Below are 21,349 nucleotides of genomic sequence, written 5' to 3' on the forward strand. Positions count from 1 at the left end.
TTCAATTAAGAACCCTAAAAAGATACAGAACCGTGAGAACCTGAGTAGTTGAGGGTAAATCAGTAATTTACAGGTTAAATCACTTTTCCCGTATTTGAAATTCAATTTTTTTTCCAAATACACCTCGACGGTTACTCCACATCTTTAGGATAGCAGTTTCTTTGGCCATGGTCTACGCTATCTCTTTCCCCCACACTAGAATTAGTCATTTTCAATTTTTTTCATCACCACCACCAACAATACAATCGTCCAGTTTTGCAGATTCGTTCGGTTTTAATTTAGGATGTCCGTGCCAATCGATCAAGGGAGAGAACCGAATGATTTCAATTTACAGAACCATGGCAATTCAGACGATGCAAGGGGTATTAATGTTCATCAATTGGAAGATGATAATAACAATCTAGAACATTCCACCCCTAATCGAAATCAAGGTATTTAATATTTTGGAACTCTTTAAATTATCGATTGCATTTGTCATCAGTGTTTTACATAGATTGAGTTTTTTTTTATTGCACCTCAATTCAGCAACTGATATGTTTACTAGTGTTCCAATTGATACATTTTGTAAAAAATTGTTACATAAATGATGTTTTTGTGGTTATACATAATTTATATATACATTTTTTTTATTGCTACTTTAAAATCACATTTTATGCTGTAAGCTGTGTGCCAAGTGATAATTATATATTTTAACTCTAATGTTGGGTATCAGAAGTGATAAAAACACAGACCAATTCATCGGTGTTAATACATACAGGTGTGAATTCATGTTAAAGTTAACAGTTGTACAATAATTGATGGGTAAGTTAACATCAGAACATGTATGTTAACAAATACATGTTTGAATAGATGTTAAAATTAACATTTTTTCAATAAATGAATGATTTATAAGTTAACATTGGTACATGTTTTGTGATAACATTGGTGAGAGAGATGCACAAATGTTGATCAATAAGTTCGCCAACAGGAAGTTAAACAATCCTGAGCTATGTTTTGAATACAAAACTGAACAAAATGAGCTTGTTGCGTTTTTTTGGGCTGATGAGACCTCACGTTGTAATTACCGGTTGTTTGGCGATGTACTTGCCTTTGACGCAACCTACCGTACCAACAGGTAAACACTTCATGTTTACATGTAGTGTATCATATGTTATGGTTTGCTTATTGCATATCTTCTAATATCTATTTTCCATATGGGTAGTGCATCTATGTTGAATTGTTTTACTGTGTATTTTTTAACAAATTATGTTGAGTTCAAACATTCTAATAGTAACATCAACATACATACTATCTACTAGTTAACAATAAAACAATACTAGTTTAAAAAAAAAAATACTAGATAACATCAGACTTGGTATCATACTTGTATCATATTTTATTGTTTATATTTTTGGCTTTTATACAATACTTTATAGAACCATACTTGCACATTAAATATAATTATTTCACTCTATATTTTCAGGTACAACATGGTGTTCGTTCCATTTACTGGTGTGGATCACCACAACAAGTGTGTAACGTTTGGTGGTGGTCTGCTTAAGTACGAAACTATTGAGAAGAGAGACATGTCAAGAAACGCAAACGATGTTATAGGTTGTGCAAAAAATGTGGAGAATATCGAGATACACATGATTCACGCAAGTGTGAAAAGATGAAAGAAAAAGAAAAGATGTTGAAAAAAAAGCAGGGTAAGTGAAGGACACAATGAAACTTCTGGACATGCACGAGTTATCCCGTTCGATGGTTACTATGATCACACATAAAGCAACTGATTTGAACATTTTAAGTACTTTTTGGTATCTTATGTTTTGAACAATGTTTCGTTGTTTTTATACGGTTTCGGTTTCTTGGAACGATGTGTTGGTGTTTTATTTGTAATACGTCTATTAAATCATCTTTAAAGTTTATTTCCCCATATGAGCAATATTCACACTTTTTACAGTATGATTCCTAACCCTAATTGTTTTCCAGATATTACTATATTATGAATTTAAAGTACCTGTGTTGTTTTACCAATTTGTTGCATCAAATTAGGTTTTTATTACAATAAATTTATTATAAACGCCTTGTTAAACTGTGCAGACTGTCCACAATGGTTATTCAAAGTTATTTTCAGGTCATTACGATCAATTGAAAAATCCAAATAAAACACACTAATATATGTTCTGGATTGTTCACTATGATTCACCTATTTTTATTGATCAACACACTCACATAATAACATAAAATTCAATTGACACAAAACATCAAATAAGATCCAACTAAAAATCATAACATGAAAAAACGTAAGAAATAACGGGCCTAATAATAAAAAACCATGAATACCACGTCATACAAGTGCACTAAAAAACATAACATGAGTTTCACAACCGAAGTTAACATAACTTTCACATGACACCAGTTCACCATAAATAAGAAACATACCTAACAATACCAATAACAAATAAACAAAATGACTACTATCCAGAAATAAAGTTACCACTGCAACATAAACAAAACATCAGTTCTTATAAATCATAAGAAAAAAAATACCAAAACATACTAACTTCATTTGCTTCACAAATCCACGTTCATCACTCTTTAATTTCCCCTTCCACGCGACTTCATCCACTTGTTATTATTTCTCACGATGGTTGTATAACATCCCGCATTAAACAAAATATTATCCTTTAGTAAGTTGTGATCTGATAGTAGTAACTTTATAACATATCTGATAGTAAGTTGCAATCTTGCCGTTCAAAAAAAAACTTTATAACATATTTCTTCCTTAACTTTTTCAAAATCGTTTTCTGTGGATGCCCCTCTTCTCCCGGTCCACATTTCCATCTACTTACGTCTTCACCTGCATAAGATTCCATGTGCTCAAACGCTTAATTGCGCTAAACAATGGCTTCGGCGAAGATCTTGTTCTAATTGCAGGCAATGTATCTTCTGATGCATGCTTATTGCTTAAATCACCTGTTTTCTTGTTACTATTTGACTTTCCTTCAGAATAATCGTTTCTTACCGGACGAACGTCGAAATCATTATCTTCTACTTCAGCCGAATGTTTTTTCAGTTTCAGTTGACTATTCCCAGATGATCTTAATGCTGCTATTATTAGAACAATATATAAAGTTAGTCATTACCATCTACACACTAACCATCTTTTTTACAATAACTACGCATTCGATATGTTCTATCATCACACAAACTAACAAATGATAATACAAAAAAAAAAAAAAAATCACTTACACTCTATAAATTAGTGTTAGTAAATACAAGTGACCTAATGAACATTTTATATTAACATCCAAACATGTTAACCTTCTGCTCAAGTTAACAATTCTGCCATTATTAGTTTGTTATCATTAACATGTTCACCTAATTAACAAACATAAAAAACTGTACGTGACCTAATGAACATTCTAAACTTATTAACAACCAAACATGCTAACCTGCACACGTGAACCTTTGTTAATTAAAACACAATAGCCAATGTTAAAAAGTCTTCATGGGTTATTTTGTTATCATTGATAAATAAAACACCTAATGAACATGTTACCAATTATAAATACAACACAATGAACATGTTAACATTTCTAAATTTTCACATAATGCACATGTTAACCAACTGGACATGATCCCTTCAACAACAACTAAAAAAACTCTAAACATGTTATCCTTTGATGTCAGTAACATGTTCACTTAATGAACAACTTCACAACTATAAATGTTCTCCTATCAAACAAGTAAACTAATGAACAATATGCTCCTATTGTTAACATTTGCAAGCTAACCAATACATCAACACACCTACAAACTAACAAATGATAATTCAAAAAATAAAAAAATAATAAATAAATAAAAAAATTCACTTACACACTGGAAATTAGTGTTATCAAATTCAAGCGACCTAACAAAAATTTTATATTAACATCCAAACATGTTAACATTCAGCTCACATTCTCATTTCTGCCATTATTAGTTTGTTATCATTAACATTTTCAGCTAATTAACAAACAAAAAAATGTACGTGACCTAATGAACATTTCGAACTAATTAACAACAAAACATGCTAACATGCACACGTGAACCTTTGTTAATTAAGCATGGGTTATTTTGTTATCCTTGATAAATAAAACACCTAATGAACATGCTAACAATTATAAATAATACACAATTAACATGTTAACATTTATAAATTTTCACATAATGAACATGTTAACCAACTGGACATGTTCCATTAATGAATAACTTTAAAAACACTAAACATGTTATCCTATGCTGTCATAAACAGGTTCCCTTAATGAACAACTACACACCTCTAAATGTTATCCTATAATACAAGTAACCTAATGAACAATATGCTCCTATTAACATCCAAATAACACTAACATACTGAAAATGCTTACATTTGCAAGCTAACCAATACATCAACACACCTACAAATGAACAACACATCAATTACCCAAATAACTAAACAAAATCAGTGTGTGTATGTTGCTATTGTCATTTAAAAAAAAAACAACGTATTTTGTTATCTTTGTTAAAGAATTTAAAAATCCACAACGCACGTACATGTGAACCTATGTTAGATAAAACGCCTGATTAACATGTTAACATTAATACAATTTCATCTATTGAACATCTTAACCTAATGAACATGTTAAACTTTCTTGTCATCTCAACATAATCACATAACCAAAGAGAATTCAGTAACTCTATGGCATCAAATGTGAACATATTAATACATAATTTCATACATCAATTACCAAACATGAAAACATCTGAACATTTTTCCACCAAAAAAAAAGAAAAAAAAAGAAAAAAAAAAGAATGTAAAATATAAAAAATAAAAAATGTTTCATACCAGACGTCATAACACCAACAATCAACCAATTTAACTTGTGAACAATAATGCACATAAAAAAAAAAAAAAAAAAAAAAAAACATGAGTCTGCACTGAATTGTGAACAAAGACTCACTTGTTGCACCAAATAATCTTTGATAAGTTAACATACCTGTCTTCTTGGCATCACTAATTGAATTTTTCTTCGCCGATTCCATATACTACGACACTGAAATAAAATATTTTGCTTTCAATAATTAGTAATATGAATAACCCATTCTAATTTTAGTCGCTTTTTATGAACATAAAAAAGTAAACATACCTCGGTTTTGGACGATTACACAGAGATTTTATTTGTTCTTCTTGAATATTGGCGGTTCAGTTAAAGAAGATAACAAAAAATTAACTTGCAGTTATACGCATATTTGCTTAAAATTAAGGAATATAATTTGAATCCCTTTAGAACCGGAGATCGTATCATCGGTTATGTGTCACATAGTAAGTGTTCAGATCCCTTTTATAATATTGGATTCCGTAAATACCCCTTTTAGTGTAAACCTATTATTAATTAATTTTTAATTATTAATATATTATAATAGCCATAGATGTACTTAATCTAACGGTTAATAAGAGTTCCTGGAGTTCTGTATCTTTTTGAAATGTAAGCCACAAAATATCATAAAACTTCATTTTAACTTAAAATGTATAGAAGAGAAAAAAAGTAATTTAAATAATTATAATTAATAAAAACTGAATATACAAAAATTAACATATTTATGTACCACCATCATCACCACAACCCACCACCACGACCGACCACCCTACTACCATCAAAGACCACCACTACCATCCACCACCACCCATCACCACCACCACCAACACCACCAAACACCACCACCACCCAACACCACTCATCACCACCACCACCCACCACCACTCATCATCACCACCATCCAACACAACCAGCAACCACCACTACCACCACATACCACTTACCACCCCCACCACCACCCACCACCACCAACCACCACCAACTACCACCACCACTAACCACCACCCACCAACCACCACCACTAGCACCACCATCACCCACCCACCACCACCAACCACCACCGGCCACCCCCCATCGCTACTGCCACCACCGCTACCACCCACCCACCAACCACCACCACTCATCACCACCACCCAACACCACCACCAACCACCACAACCACCAACCACCACTCACCACCTACTACCCACCACCACCACCACCACCTACTACAACCCACCACCACCACCTACTACCCACCATCACCACCACCACCACCCACCACCACCACCACCAACCACCACCATTACCCACCACCATCAATCACCACCCATCACCATCAACCATCAACCACCACCCACCACCCACCACCACCACCTATCACCACCACCACCACCACCTACAACCACCCCCCACCGCCACCACCCACCACAACCCACCAACCACCCACCCCCACCAAACACCACAATCCAACACCACCAACAACCACCACCCCCAATGCCACCACCCACGAGACCCACCAACCACCACCATCCACCACCAACCACCACCACCCAACACTACCACCAACCTCCTTCATTACCAACCACCACCACCCATCACCACCACCACCCACCGCCACCACCAAACACCACCACCCCCCACCAACACCACCACCACCCACCACCACCCACCACCAACCACCACCCACCCACCACCCCTACCACCAACCACCAACAACCACCCCCCACCACCCATCACCACCACAACCCACCAACCACCACTACTTACCACCACCACCACAACCACCTACCACCACCAACCACCACCCAACACTACCACCTACCACCACCAACCACTACCTACCACCACCAACCACCACCACCCATTGCCACCACCAACCGCCACCACCACTCACCACCATCACCCGCCACCCACCACCACATATCACCACCAACCACGCACCACCCACCACCAACAACCACCACCACCATCACAACCATCCACCACCACCTACCTCCCGCCACCACCACCACCTACCACCACCCGCCACCAACCACCACCAACCAACACCACCAACTATCACCACCATCACCATCAACCAACACAACATACCACCACCACCAACCACAACCACCAACCACCACCACCACCCACCATCAACCATCACTACTGCCCCCACAACCATCACCCACCATCCACCACCACCACCACCTACCATCACCAACTAGCACCATTAATCAACACCACCAACCACCAGCACGACCACCACCCACCACCACGACCACCACCTACCACCAGCATCACCAACCACCACCACCAAAAACCACCACCACCCACCACCAACCATCACAACCACTACCACCCACCACAACCAACCTTCACCACCAACCACCCTAACCACCACCAACCATCAGAAAAACATTTATCATTCATCGAAAAACATTTATCATTCATTAAAAAAACAATTATCATCAAACAATTATCATTCATCGATAAATATTTATCATTCATCAAACATTTATCATTCATCGAAAAACGTTTATCATTCATCGAAGAACATTTATCATTCATCGAAAAATAATTACCATTCATCGGAAAAAATTATAATTCATCGGAAAACATTTATCATTTCATCAGACAATTATCATTCATCAAACATGTATCATTCATTAGAAAAAAATATCATTCATCTAAATTATTTTTCATCAAATAGCTATCATTTTTTAAAAATCAGTTATGATTCATAAGAAAATAATAATCATTCATCACAAAATGATTATCTTGCATTAAAATATTTTATATCATCAAACATTTTAATAGAGTTACAAAAGTTGTGAAATTTCAAATAGTTGATATAATATGATTAGTTTTATAAAAAAGAATAGGACATTCCGAGAATCGAACTCGGGACCTCCCGCACCGAAAGCGTGAATCATACCACTAGACCAAATGCCCAATTATCAAACAATTATCATTCATCTAATTGTTGTCATTTATATACAAAACACTTATCTTTTATCGGAATACGGTTATCATTCATCAAACACTTCTCATTTACCAAAAAACTGTATCATTCATCAAGCATTTATAATTCATCAAAATACCCGATAATTGATAAAAATACCAAATGAATGATAAAAGTAGCTGGTGAATGATAAACGGTGAATGATAAACGAACGTGATGAATGATAAAGTACCCGATGAATGATAAAAATATCCGATGAATAATAAAAATACCTAGTGAATGATAAAGATAGCTGATAAATGATAATTGAAGAATGACAAAATAACGTGATGAATGATAAAAAAAAAGATGAATGATAAAAAGGAGGTAATTAATGTTAAAAATGAGGCAATGAATGATAAAAAAAAAGGTGATAGAATGATAAACATTAGGTGATCAATGATAAAAAGGAGGTAAATGATAAAAAAAAAAGATTTAATGAATGATAAAAAAGGATATAATTAATGATGAAAGATTTGGAAAAAATGAGGTGAAGAATGACAAAAAAACAAGATGAATGACAAAAAGGAGGTGATGAATGATAAATAAGGTGATGAATGATAAAAAAGAAGGTGATGACTAAAAAAAGATGAATAATAAAAAGTTGGTGATGAATGATTAACACAAGATGAATGATAAAAAAGATATAAGAATAATAAAAAGGAGGTGATGAATGATAAAAATGAGGTGATGAATGATGAAAAACAAAATGAATGATAAAAAAGAGGTGATTAATGATAAGAATGAGGTAATGAATGAAAAAATAAGGCGATGAATGATACAAAATTTTTTAGTAATCCATAATTTGAACCTAGTAATGTCTGAATCATATAAAGGGGAAACAGTAATAACTCCAACATATAATGCAAAATTTGACAGTAAGAGGTAGAAAATCTCACACCAAAACAATATCTGATCTGCTATCCAGACTTAAATAATCTTGACCCAGCTGAGCTTTCGAAAGATTATCAACTTTGAATAAAATCTTGTACCGTTCAGACTTGCAGGGATCCGAAAAGCCACAAAATGCCTTGTTGACCTCCCTAATTTAAGTAATGTGTAACAATCTATTAGTAGAAATCAACAGTAATGCATAAAATAAAATTAATATAAGAAAAATGATAGTGGCATAACAGATTGGAATAAACTCGCACACTAAATCATAAGTTCCATAAACAATGAACCTAGAGAAGTCGAAGATAACATTTATGAATTAAAGTTTTATTAAAATTTAGTATACCTTAAAAGAAATTCATGTCGATATTGTCTTTTTCCAGGATTGACTAAAGAGTCGATTGCAACTATTCTAGTTTTACGTCTTCCCAATACATCTATATGTTTTGTATCCCGGAAGTCACCACAAAACCGGAACGAAGAAGCGTAACTATATAACAAACACGTAACAGGAAGTAGAGGTATTAATATAAAATATTCACAAACATACTCATGCAGACAAGAAACAAGTTAAATATCAAGAAATAGTACCCATTACAAATAGTTATGAATCTAAAAACCAACCTGCAGATCATGCTAACCCTGTATAATTAGAAAATCTTTCAGGGTCAATAACTTCTATAGCCTCATTATCTGCCATACATGACATAAAAAGCATTCCGGCTATTAATTGTGGGTTGATCATGAAACAGATCTCTTCCTAAGATATATAATCACAAAATACAAGGTTATAACATATTTCATTTTTTTTTTTTTTTAGTAGTTGAATTTCATAAAGGACTAACTAATCACATATATTATGATTTTGTAAAAATGAAGCCACCAATACATTTTACTATATGATACAATATGTATTTACCTCCACTAGAGTAAACAGCCTTCAAATAATCATATCAAGGATAAGAAACATGCGAACTTGAACACAGCCTCTAGTTAGAGTACTACCACCAAAGTACATGTTTGCAAAATCTACTTCAAGAGATTCATTAGGATGATCTTTTTCCCGAACTGCAAATTTATAAGAACAAAAGAATGATATTTTTTATATATCGTTCATTTAATACATATAGAATCATAGTTTAATCATTGCAAGGGTATAATGACAAAACTCAAAATATAGGTCGTGTCATTAACTTCAGGAGAACAACATGAAAGTTCATTTAGATAAACAGAAAAAGTAGTGAATGCATGTACATCAAGCATCACACACATGCTACATAAAGGGTCTACAATGATCAGAATTTTTTAATTACTCAAAGTAATTTAAGTATCATTTTAAATCATGTAACTAATTCACGATATTTTGAAATAATATTGTATGTTATATATTTAGGGCTTCGTATAGGCTGACACAGTAGAGACAATACCTCAAACAGACATAGGGACACCATGGATTTACTCCATGATTCAGCCACAGGGTAGGGAATGTAGTCAAGAGTATGATCAACTTCAAGCACTTTCCTCTCAAATGAGACATTGCCAGCTGGCATACTTGAGCAAATTCTCTCAAAATAATGAATGATGCATTTTATCTTGTTCTCCTATTGCTCAGTGTAGTTGTCATGTAGGCTCTAGATGACAAGAAAATCAGATGTATAACAAAAAGGGTTATCATACAATCAAAACTAGCATCAACTACATCATATACTGACAGGTTAAAAGTGGTCTAAAATAAAAAAGGTTGAAGATAATTTATAAATAAGAACACATACGCAAATAAATGATCAAAGTTGATCACTTGCAGATGGTTGGCACCTCTACTACTGGTTGAAAACAAACAAAAGAAAGAGCATGAAAGAAGAGCACTGATCAGTTCCTGGTTCATAAATATTGAGTAGTGAAGAGTTTTCTCAAAGTCTTGGGAGATTGTTGAAGGTGTGAAGAATTTGATCAAAGGAACAAGCAAGGTTGGAGATCTCGGATCTCGGGGAGATCTCGTTTGGACATTATTGGGGAGATCTCGGCATCTCGGAAAAATCTCGGGGAGATCTCGGGTGTTGACTTACGTTGACTTTTTTTTGTTTTTATAATATAAATATATATAAATAAATAAATTTTTGTACATTTATATAAATTTTTACGGGATTTTACAAGTAATTTGAAGAAATGAGCGAGAAAATCCGAAAAATTACGAGATTTTATGAGAAAACTCGAGAAATGAGGGAGAAAATTCGAGAAATCGAGGCTTTGACCATGTTTGACCCTGTTGACCGAGAAATCATGGGAGATGGACATCTCGTCTCGGCGGCCTTCCAAAAACGAGATCTTGGGGAGATCTCGGGGAGAAATAAGGAGATTTACAACACTGAACAAGTCGAAGAGAGCTTGACTTGGTGAACAAGTCGTAGGGAGCTTGACTTGGTGAACAAGTTTTAGGGAGCTTGACTAGGTGAACAATTCGTAGGGAGCTTGACTTGGTGAATAAGTTGTAGAGAGCTTGACTTGGTGAACAAGTCATAGAGATCTTGTTGCCTTAATTAAATCTTCTAGTAGAAATGGAGTATGGAGCAAGTAATAGATATTTATGGAATGTTTTTTGCATGAAGGACAAGTTTAACTTTGTGGACAAGTTTAACTCTTCCTATAAATTGTAACCCCTAACCTCACTGTAATGTGTGCACAATAATATAAGAAAATATCTGGTTTGCATGCATGGAGTAAACCCTTCTCCGTGTTTTGGAGTTGGGATATAACCACGTTAAATATCCGTGTTGTTTATGCATCTTTATTTTATCGTTCATGTTTTATTTAATCGTTTGTCGTTGTGGGTTTGGTGATTTGCATTAATCACCGGTCTTGTTAGGGCCTACCAAATTCCAAACAAGTGGTATCTAGAGCTCAAGGTTCGAGTATGGGCACGATGGCGAACTGAAAGTATGGTGAACGAACGACGGGTATATGATGTGATGCAACATGTATCATGATCATGGGATCAGTCAACGGGGTCGATGATCGGATCGATGGGTCTTGTTGATAAGAGATTTTCGGGAAGATTCGGGTATCGGATCTAAGTTATCATTCCTTGCAGTCCCGTTCGAGGCAATGATGACTTTCAAAATTCGGATTCTACTGCGCAGCTGGAGGAGAAAAATTGTAACACGTTCGTTAACCGTTGGATCAGTTTGAAATTTTTGTTGAAGGTGCTAAATACATAGTTCGAGTGACTGTAAATATTTGAGGATGATCGGACTGTTAGATTTCAAGATATGATTTTTCGAATGCTTATGTTCAAAGTTTTGTTACGGAGCTGTTAGAGAAGAAAAATCACTACGGGTTCGTTAACTGTCGGATCGCCTTGAAAATTTTACTGTAAGTAAATGAGGTATAGGTCTAGTGATGATCAAAATTTGACAGCGATCAGACAGTTAGATCTGGAATTATGTTTTTTCAAAATTGCAGTCGTTTGGGTTTGGAGCTGCAGAGAGAAAAATCATAGAGGGTTCTTCTACCATTGGATCGACCTGAAACTTGGAATGTAGGTTCCAGAAGTACCGATCTAAGAGTGGTAAAATTTTGGTGATGACGGACCGTTGGATCTTGAGATACGATTTTTTTAATATGCGGCAGTTTTATGAGAGAGTTCCGGTTTTGATGTTGCTAGTGGCGAGACGATTTGTTTTGCAAATCTTTGGGCGATAAAGGCTGTGATTTTTCAGAGATGTAGCTTTGTTACAGGAGCCATAATATATTCCAGATGTGAAGGACGGCGCTGTGGGCGCACCTCTCAGTGTGCGTGCGTTCCCTTGGTAATGGTGAGTTGATCCTGAAGTCTTGTATCGAAATCTCACTGGTCCGCACACACAGACAGTTTGAGAGTTCTGTTTGGCGGCGGTAAAGTTGGGTCCAAACTATCGTTAGAAGGGAGGCCCGTATGGATTTGGGTTTAAGAAGAGGTTTGTTATGGTGCAAACCAAAGTCATACATCGAATATGGGGAAGAAACAAATGTGTGTTTAAGAGATGGTTTCTCTCAGGTTTGGGCGGTAAGGTAGCAAACAATGGGCATTCGTATGGAAATCGACAGTGGGAGTTATCGTGGAAGTTTGGATACTCGTAGGTTGTAGTCTGGATGTGTGGATAGCGCAACGTGACATTTGCAGCATGTCGACGGTTGGCTTAGCCCCTTGGTTGGCACAGGCGGTTGTGTACCCTCAGTGGATGAGTTGATCTTGGAGCCTTGTACCGTAAGTAGACTTGATGTGGTCTCATTCAAGTTGTGTTCTAAGGTTGCGGCAGGTACTAAAGTAGGTTGGATCTTGACTATCATTGGAGGGATGCAGAGTTGAACTTGAGTTTGAGGGGAGGTTTATTATGGTGCAAACCAAAGTCCAACATTGGATTATTGAACGGGTCGACTAATGTATTTAGTCGAATATTCTATAGTATATGGAATATGTGAGCAGGGTTAGAGCTTCTCTCACTGAAGAAATTGGTTTAAAGTTGTCGGATATGACGAGTTCGACTGGTGTTTTGGGTTTGGTCGACATTAGTACAACAAAGCAAGCGAATTTTCTTCAGGGTGACCAATTAGGAATCTTCAGGTGATGGTAGAAGTGGATAATCTTGTAAGTCCTAGAACTTGTGCTTTCTAGAGGGTGCCGGGAACTCAGTCGAAGTTTGGTAACTAACGAAAGTACTGAGCTAGTGGGAGTTTGACGACTAATTGGAGTTATGGAGACGGTTATGCAACGTGGGTCTCTGGTATTCACATGATTAGTGCGTATAACACTAGGGTACTTGGATGCTGCAGACATACCCTCGATTGGAAAGAGATTTGTAACTGACCAGTTGAACGAACCAGATTATTCTCGGATAGCCGCAGTTTTATTTTATACTTGTATAGTGGGAGCGTGCTTGGAATGAGAAGATATGTTCGTGAAATTCATAGCTATGCGGTGGGTCAGTCTACCAGCGAGAAAGCGGGAAAAGTTCGAAGCCGTAGATTTCAAGGCTATGGTTACGTTCTCATTGGAGCCTTGGTGAATAGTCTACAAAGGCGTCTGTTGGATTTTCTAATTGCTGGGAAATAAAATCATAGGTAGATAGTGAAATCCTGTACGAGGGTGATCATTGACATGTGTGTTCGGGATTGGACATGTCTAGAGTGATCGGTGAGGCGGTGTAGTCTCATGAAGAATCCTATAACTGAAGAGTTGCATACTTCAATTGATCTTCTTGTGTAAGAAGATGGTGGTGCAAGAAACCGAGATAGACCATGATAGTAACTGGAGATCGGGTTGAAGCTTAGCGGTTTTGATGTCGAAAGACTTCCTTCCCTCTGATGTGGAAGAGCGGCGTGACCTGGATGTTTGATTCTGGCGGTATCAAAAGTCGTAGTTGAGAGGAAATTGGGAGTTGCTATGGGTGTTTGAACAACATTGGCAGTTGAGGCGGTTATTGATTTCTAGTTCCGACAAGTAGTGTTGAAGACCTTGTATCGAAAGTCTACTCATTTGACACATGTGATGAGTGTGCGTGTCCCAAATGGAGTTTGGCGGTATAATGGTGGTTTGGCTTTCTTGGATGGAATGGAGATTGATGTTCGGGTTTGTTCAAAATCTTCAAGTGGGAGATTATTGAGTAGTGAAGAGTTTTCTCAAAGTCTTCAAGTGGGAGATTGTTAATGGTGTGAAGAATTTGATCAAAGGAACAAGTCAAAGAGAGCTTGACTTGGTGAACAAGTCGTAGGGAGCTTGACTTGGTGAACAAGTCTTAGGGAGCTTGACTTGGTGAACAAGTCTTAGGGAGCTTGACTTGGTGAACAAGGTGTAGAGAGCTTGACTTGGTGAACAAGTTGTAGAGATCTTGTTTCCTTAATTAAATCTTCTATTAGGAATGGAGTATGGAGCAAGTAATAGATATTAATGGAATGTCTTTTGCTTGAAGGACAAGTTTAACTTTGTGGACAAGTTGAACGCTTCCTATAAATTGTAAACCCTAGCCTCATTGTAATGTGTGCACAATAATATAAGAAAATCTCTGGTTTGCGCCCGCGGAGTAAACCCTTCTCCGTGTTTTGGAGTTGGAATATAACCACGTTAAATATCCGTGTCATTTATGCATCTTTATTTTATCGTTCATGCTTTATTTAATCATTTGTCATTGTGGCTTTGGTAATTTGCATGAATCACCGATCTTGTTAGGGCCTACCGAATTCCTAACAATAAATTGTAAACTTTAATTAAAAACTCGTGTACCCAAATTAATAACATTTTTCAAACGTACGGATGCACAAAATGAAAAACCAAACAAATGAAAGCAAGTGAACCTTGAAGAAGACAATGAGAATTTTTACTATTGTCCATAAATGTGAGACAGGATTCGTATTCAACTAAACTGAATTTTAAAATAATACGTACATCACATAAACAGAACCTAATATCACACAACCCAACAAACCTAACAAAACAGGACATACAACCATGTGTCATTTCTCAAAACTACTGAAAGATTTGCTTCATGAACTTGCATGTAAAGAGGCAAGAGAAAAATGCAACAGATATTTCATTTGTTATTGTGCTTTTATACCTGACTAAGTAAAACCATGCCAGCCTCTTGTGACTTCAACAAGCGAAGACTAGTTTTAAGTCCATTCCTATAGTGCACACAACCAATGGAGTCTGAACTCTTATAATGAGCTTCTAGCATTGATGGAAGCCGCAACAGTAAATCTAACAAGGTTGGAAGTATCTCTCCAAACCACTTATTAGCTTCAGCACGTGACATTAGCTGGTCAGATATAAAATTTACACACTATTAAATATCAAGCAATAAAACCATAACTTCAATATAATTCAAATTACTTTTTTGAACACAATTCAAAAGTTTTGCTATAGAATTAGGATCAACTATTGTATGCACTCAGGATATACCAGATTTCATTTAATATTTCTAACATCCAAATAAGAGCAACAAGTATACCAAACCTACAATTTTCATATCTAACTACTCCGTAATTAATTAGAGTAGAAATTATAAATACTTCTCCTCCATTAGGACACTGTTGTATTGCACATAGGGATGGGAAAGCTCAGACATCCATAGGTCCTTGGTTTGATCTCATAATGAGAAATTGAGTCAGGATGTATGATAACTCCTAAATTATACAGTTTTTTGATAACATTTTGAGAAGTTATCTTAGTATTTTAAAGACATTATAATCCCAAAACACACTAAAATGGGTAAAATGGGAAAAAAGGTATTTCTAAGAGTTTTTATCAAAGTTATGTATCAAACAGGATCAAAAACAGAGAAAATTGCAGGAAAGGCTGTGAAGCCGCCGACCTTTAGTCCAGGAAGCCACCGGCTTTGGAGTTGAATATGCCAGAATGTTCCAGAATTTCTTTAAAATTGGATGAACTTGTTGACCAAGTAAATAGCAAAGGAAGCCACCGGCTTCATCCTGAAGCCGCCGGCCTAATGAGCACGGTTTCTCAACTTATCGACCAAGTTCAAGTAAAAATGGAAACAAAATCAGAAAGATTTGCCAGATCACTGAGGCCGCCGGCCTTCCACTAAGCCGTCGGCTCAGTTATGACGGTTAAAAGATTTGTGCTTGCGGATTAAGTTTAACATGCAGAAGGAGTCACCGACCTAAGGTAAGCCACCGACTTCCCACGGAAGCCGCCGGCTTGGCCATTGTTTCTAAATATTATAAATATAGGTCTCTGGTCTCAGTTTTAATATGTAATTCAGTAATGAAATAGTTCAGTAATTCAATAATTCTGTTAGTTCATTTTTCTTTTAGGGTTTTCTCTAAACCCTTAGATTAGATTTATTCATTGTAATCAAGAATCATTTAAGTTTTAATTCAAGTTTCTTGCATCTACCTTGTTAAGGTATGATTCTATTTTACTTTATTGTTTAATTTATTTTATTTACTGTAATTGTTTTTGTTCGTCTTCTTCTATGAACTAAATGTTCATAGTGGTTACGTGGACGAAAACTGAACTTCATCTGGGAATCAGATGAAACTGCCGGCCTCACCAACACAAGCCGCTGGCTTGGCTGGAAGGAAGCCACCGGCTTCGTGTGCTTCATCTGTACAGTTTCTGGTTCTTTTCCAGATCTGTATAGTCGAGTTTCTGTAATAATGTTTGAACTATTTCGAATCTTTTTTGCTTAAATGCACTTGTTTGCAATGCTTAATGATTAAATAACATGATTTTAGGATTGATTAGTACTTGATTCGATGATCTATTATTCGATTCATGCTACTTGTTTAGATCTAGTCCATCAAACTTGTTAAATTGGATTGCACGCAACTAAGTTAAAAAAAAAAAGCTTCATAGTGATAAACTTGTTTAATTGAAATTACGCTTATATAATAGAGTTTGATTTAGTTAGGCTTAATCGAAGAACCTTCGTTTGGATTTGTTTAATTAATGATTGCATGAGAACTTAGTAGTAATTGACTTTCAGCTAGTAACTTGAGTTGATCTACTTGGTGTTTAATAGCTTATATGATTTGTCAGTCTATTTGCATGTTGATTCTCATCACAAGATTAATGTGTATTATGTAATTGAATTAAACACGAAGAATTAAGATGTTAGTTATGCACATCACATATCTAGCATATGCTTTAAGTCCTACTTGTTGAATGATATGCGCCACTTAGTTTAACCTAATAAGGGATGATAGTTGGTCCATGATTATTATTCTTCTTTATGTTAATATAAGTTATGAAACTTTCCTAATATGATTCCCGTATGAGTTAGTTGTTCATGTAACAGCTTTTACTTTTATCTGTTTATTTTGAATCTTCAATTCCTTGTTTTATTTTACTATTTTGTTTACCACTTAAAGCATCTCTTTTCTAAGAGATAAGAATCTATCTCATAAAAGACATAAAAATCTATCTTCAATTTTTTAATAAGAATTAAATTATATAATAAAACAACTCTTATCCTCATCTACGCTCTTTTGGGACGATAACCTAAAATAATATATCTGATCGGGTTTTGTTGCTCGTTAGGATGTTAAAGTGTATTAAATAAAAAGTTTTATAAATTTAAAAGTTGAAGGATAAGTTAAGCACTACTGCACACACTTTCAATACATTAATGTATGGTTTCGTATTGTATTAAACACATTATTTCTTCAATCTTTTAACCATAACTATTCATAACGAAGCAGTGTTACATAAATTCTATCAGTGAATATAATCACTTCACTAACAAATTTGTCCAAATTTAACAGTAAAATTAATATCATTTTATGAGTTCATGTAAGCATGAACTTCTGACATGTCAGGTTTTTAATTATGATCACATAGATGTAACTAATTTTCAAAACATATATCTGTTAATCAGCCACAACATGTGTATCAATATTCGTAAATAAAGCCTAATGTACGCATAATAATTATTAATGTTGCATTCATCATCTAAAGACATAGGGAAACTGTCAATGTTAGCGTTACTTTAGTAACACATTTATCCAAATATTCAACAAAATTCAGAAATTCATATCGATTCATGTTCTCAGGAACTCATCAATTATCAGATTTAATTTATATGCATCAAATATTCAATTTTCTATAGCTACCTATCAAAACACAATTCTTAAAAATTAGAAACAAAATGTGTATCATTTTATGTAAGCAGGTAACATTAAGTTTACTGTTACGTATAATAATATAGTCAAATAGTTATAATAATTATGATTATTAGAACTAGAATTGCTTACATCATCGAAGAATAGAGAAACCGTCAGCGGTGGAAAAGACTAGGGCATCATCGAAAAGATTAAGTGATTGACGGAGGTCGGAAATTGCGAGGAAGAGGACTTCGCCGGAATCAACTTTGCTGTGTTCGGGACCTTTGGAAAGTGCTGATAAAAAAAGATTGATTGATCATTTCTTAAATTCAGAACTTAAATTCAACTTTTTATACCTAATTGATTAATCTAAGATTCAATAGATCAATTGATTGATTCATCAATCGGTTAATTTGAAGAGATTTATACGACGTAGTTCTGAAGTTGAAAGCAGGTAACAATTGTAGCACAATAAACTCATAAAATGGAAAATCGCTGTAACATTCCGTTTTTAGTTACACGTTATTTTGGACGTCATTCGAATTATAAGGCATGTAAGCGTATATTTGGATCTCAAATAAAGTTTGAGTTAATGTTCTAAAACCTTACCATTGGAGAGTAAATCTTATTACGTTTCCAACGATATTTGATTCATCGAAAAAGGAGTTACGATTTGAAAGTTATGACAAAAACAAAATGTTGTTTCAGTCCTAGTGCATTTGGATGCCGTCCAGACTTTTTGGACGTCGTCCAAATGGCCTGATGGGCCAGCTGTGAAATTTTAAAGTTTTTAAAAGAGGGTATTTGAGTCTTTTCACTTGGGGGTCGATTGAGCCATTAAAACTGATCCAATTTCATTCTTATCCCCATGTTCACCTTCTCAAACACTCTCATCCAATCCTAGAGAGAGAGGAACCCATTTTAGAGAGAGAGTTTGGGTTGAGGAAGAAGATGAGTGAATCGGGTCAAGTCACGAGAGTTAATGTTGTTCACCTCGTTCACGTCTACGTTGTGGTAGTGTTGGTAAGTTCTAAATCCGAATTTCATTGTTAAGATTATTGTTTGAGTTAGGGTTTATGCTAGTTAGAGTTATAACCCTCTTATTATGAAATTTGGGGGTTTTGGGTAAGATTCATGTAAGTAAACCCAAATTGGTGACTTAGGGTTTTGATTGATGAAATTGTAAGTTTGGATCTTGCATGTGTTGGTTAAACTTTAGAACACTTGTGTGCTAGTGATCTTGGTGTGTGTTGACTTGATTTTGGGTGTAAACCCTAATTTGGGTCAAAATGGGTTTTGAGTCGAAATGGGTCAAGTGTTCTTGATTTTTGGTGTCAAATGATGATTTCGAGACACAATCACTAGTTGTTAGTGATCGTAGGAACTTTGGGTGTAATTTGAAAAGTCAAAGTGAGTTAAACCTAATTTGGTCAATGGAAGTCAAACTTTGTGTTACGTGTTAAATTGGTGATTTTATGACATATCACTAGTAATGGTGCTTATGGGTCTAACTTGACTTGTTTTAGTGGTTAAGTGCAATTTGGGTCGAGTTACACTTATGGGTTTGTTTTGTATGATCAAGTGCATTAAGTGTTAGTTGCACTTATGGGTTGGTTTGTGTCCATTAGGTGTTAAATGGGCAGGTTTTGGCGAGCAAGGTGTGATCCCTCGGCTAAGGGATAATTGTGTCGGATTCTCTTTTAGAGAATGTATATTTATGTGTATATTATGCCTATATGCGATATAGGTAACTATTTGCTCGGATATGAGGACGGAGATCATAATACACTACTCGTGCGGACATTTCCAAGGTGAGTGGAATAATTATATATATGCGTATTTAGTTTTTGCTTGCAGGCTTGTGGTTAGTGTTATCCGGGCGTGTGGATTCACTATAGTGTTATCCGGGCTTGTGGATTCACTACTCTTTTGTGCAATAGAGACCACATGTGCGTGAAGGGTGGCTCGGTAAGTACGGACGTCCACCTAGGGGGTTAGTGTACACTAACGGTCATTATGCGAGTACCAACGGTCATTGTGCGAGTACCATTCCCTTGTGTGTGTGTCGATAGTTAATCATGTGCGTGAAGGGTGGTTGGTAAGTGCGGACGTCCACTTTGGGGGTTAGTTTATACTAACGGTCATTGTGCGAGTACCAACGATCATTGTGCGAGCACCGTTCCCATGTATGTGATAATGGTTAACCATAGTTATGTGTTGTAGTGTAGCATATTATATTGTTCGGATTATATGCTATTGTTTGTGCTAGCTTGCGTATTGGAATTTTTAAAGTTATACTTTGCGATGGTATGTTAATTATATTGCTAGCGTGTATGCGGTAATTGTGTAAGTGATTGCAAGTAAGTAGATTATATATGTATATGTATAATTATTGCATTCACTAAGCTTTATGCTTACCCCTCTCGTTGTTTACCTTTTTACAGGTATTTTGATTGTGAAGCTAGCTAGTTGCTAGACTAGGTGCGTAGGATCGCTTGGGCTTGATGGGGTAGCTTTTAGATATTTGGACGCGGATTGGAGAATTGGTAGTCCCCGGGATTATGCTCTTGGTATTGGGTTGGGTTATTGAGTCTTAATCCGTATTTTGTGGTGTAAACACTTATATATAACGTTTTGTTGATGTGAAACTTGATTGGGTTGTTACAAATCATTTTGGTAGTGTTTTGGAGTGTTAAGTGAAATTTTATAAGTTTTGGGACTGATCATGTATCCTGGACGCCGTCCAGATTGGTTGGACGTCGTCCAGTATAACGTGGGTTGGGTGTGTTCTGTCACAAAATATTTTAGAGTTACTGGACGCCGTCCTGATTGTTGGACGATGTCGTGTCCTTTGTTACTGGACGCCGTCCAGATGTCTGGACGACGTTCAGATGGTATGTTAAAAAAAAATTAACTCGTGTTTTTGGTAAAACGAAGTTGGGTCGGTAAAAGTGGTATCAGAGCATAGTCTAAGGGAATTAGGTGGCCTTGGAGTAGGTGCATAGTCTTA

General features: G+C 35.8%; 1 pseudogene; it reads right to left on the bottom strand.

The window, feature by feature from the left end:
- Positions 1 to 2,459: 2,459 nt before the first annotated feature.
- On the bottom strand, positions 2,460 to 20,547 carry LOC139849138 (poly(ADP-ribose) glycohydrolase 1-like; annotated as a pseudogene).
- Positions 20,548 to 21,349: the final 802 nt, after the last annotated feature.

This window comes from Rutidosis leptorrhynchoides, chromosome 5 (genome assembly GCF_046630445.1).
Source record: "Rutidosis leptorrhynchoides isolate AG116_Rl617_1_P2 chromosome 5, CSIRO_AGI_Rlap_v1, whole genome shotgun sequence".
Classification (NCBI taxonomy): domain Eukaryota; kingdom Viridiplantae; phylum Streptophyta; class Magnoliopsida; order Asterales; family Asteraceae; genus Rutidosis; species Rutidosis leptorrhynchoides.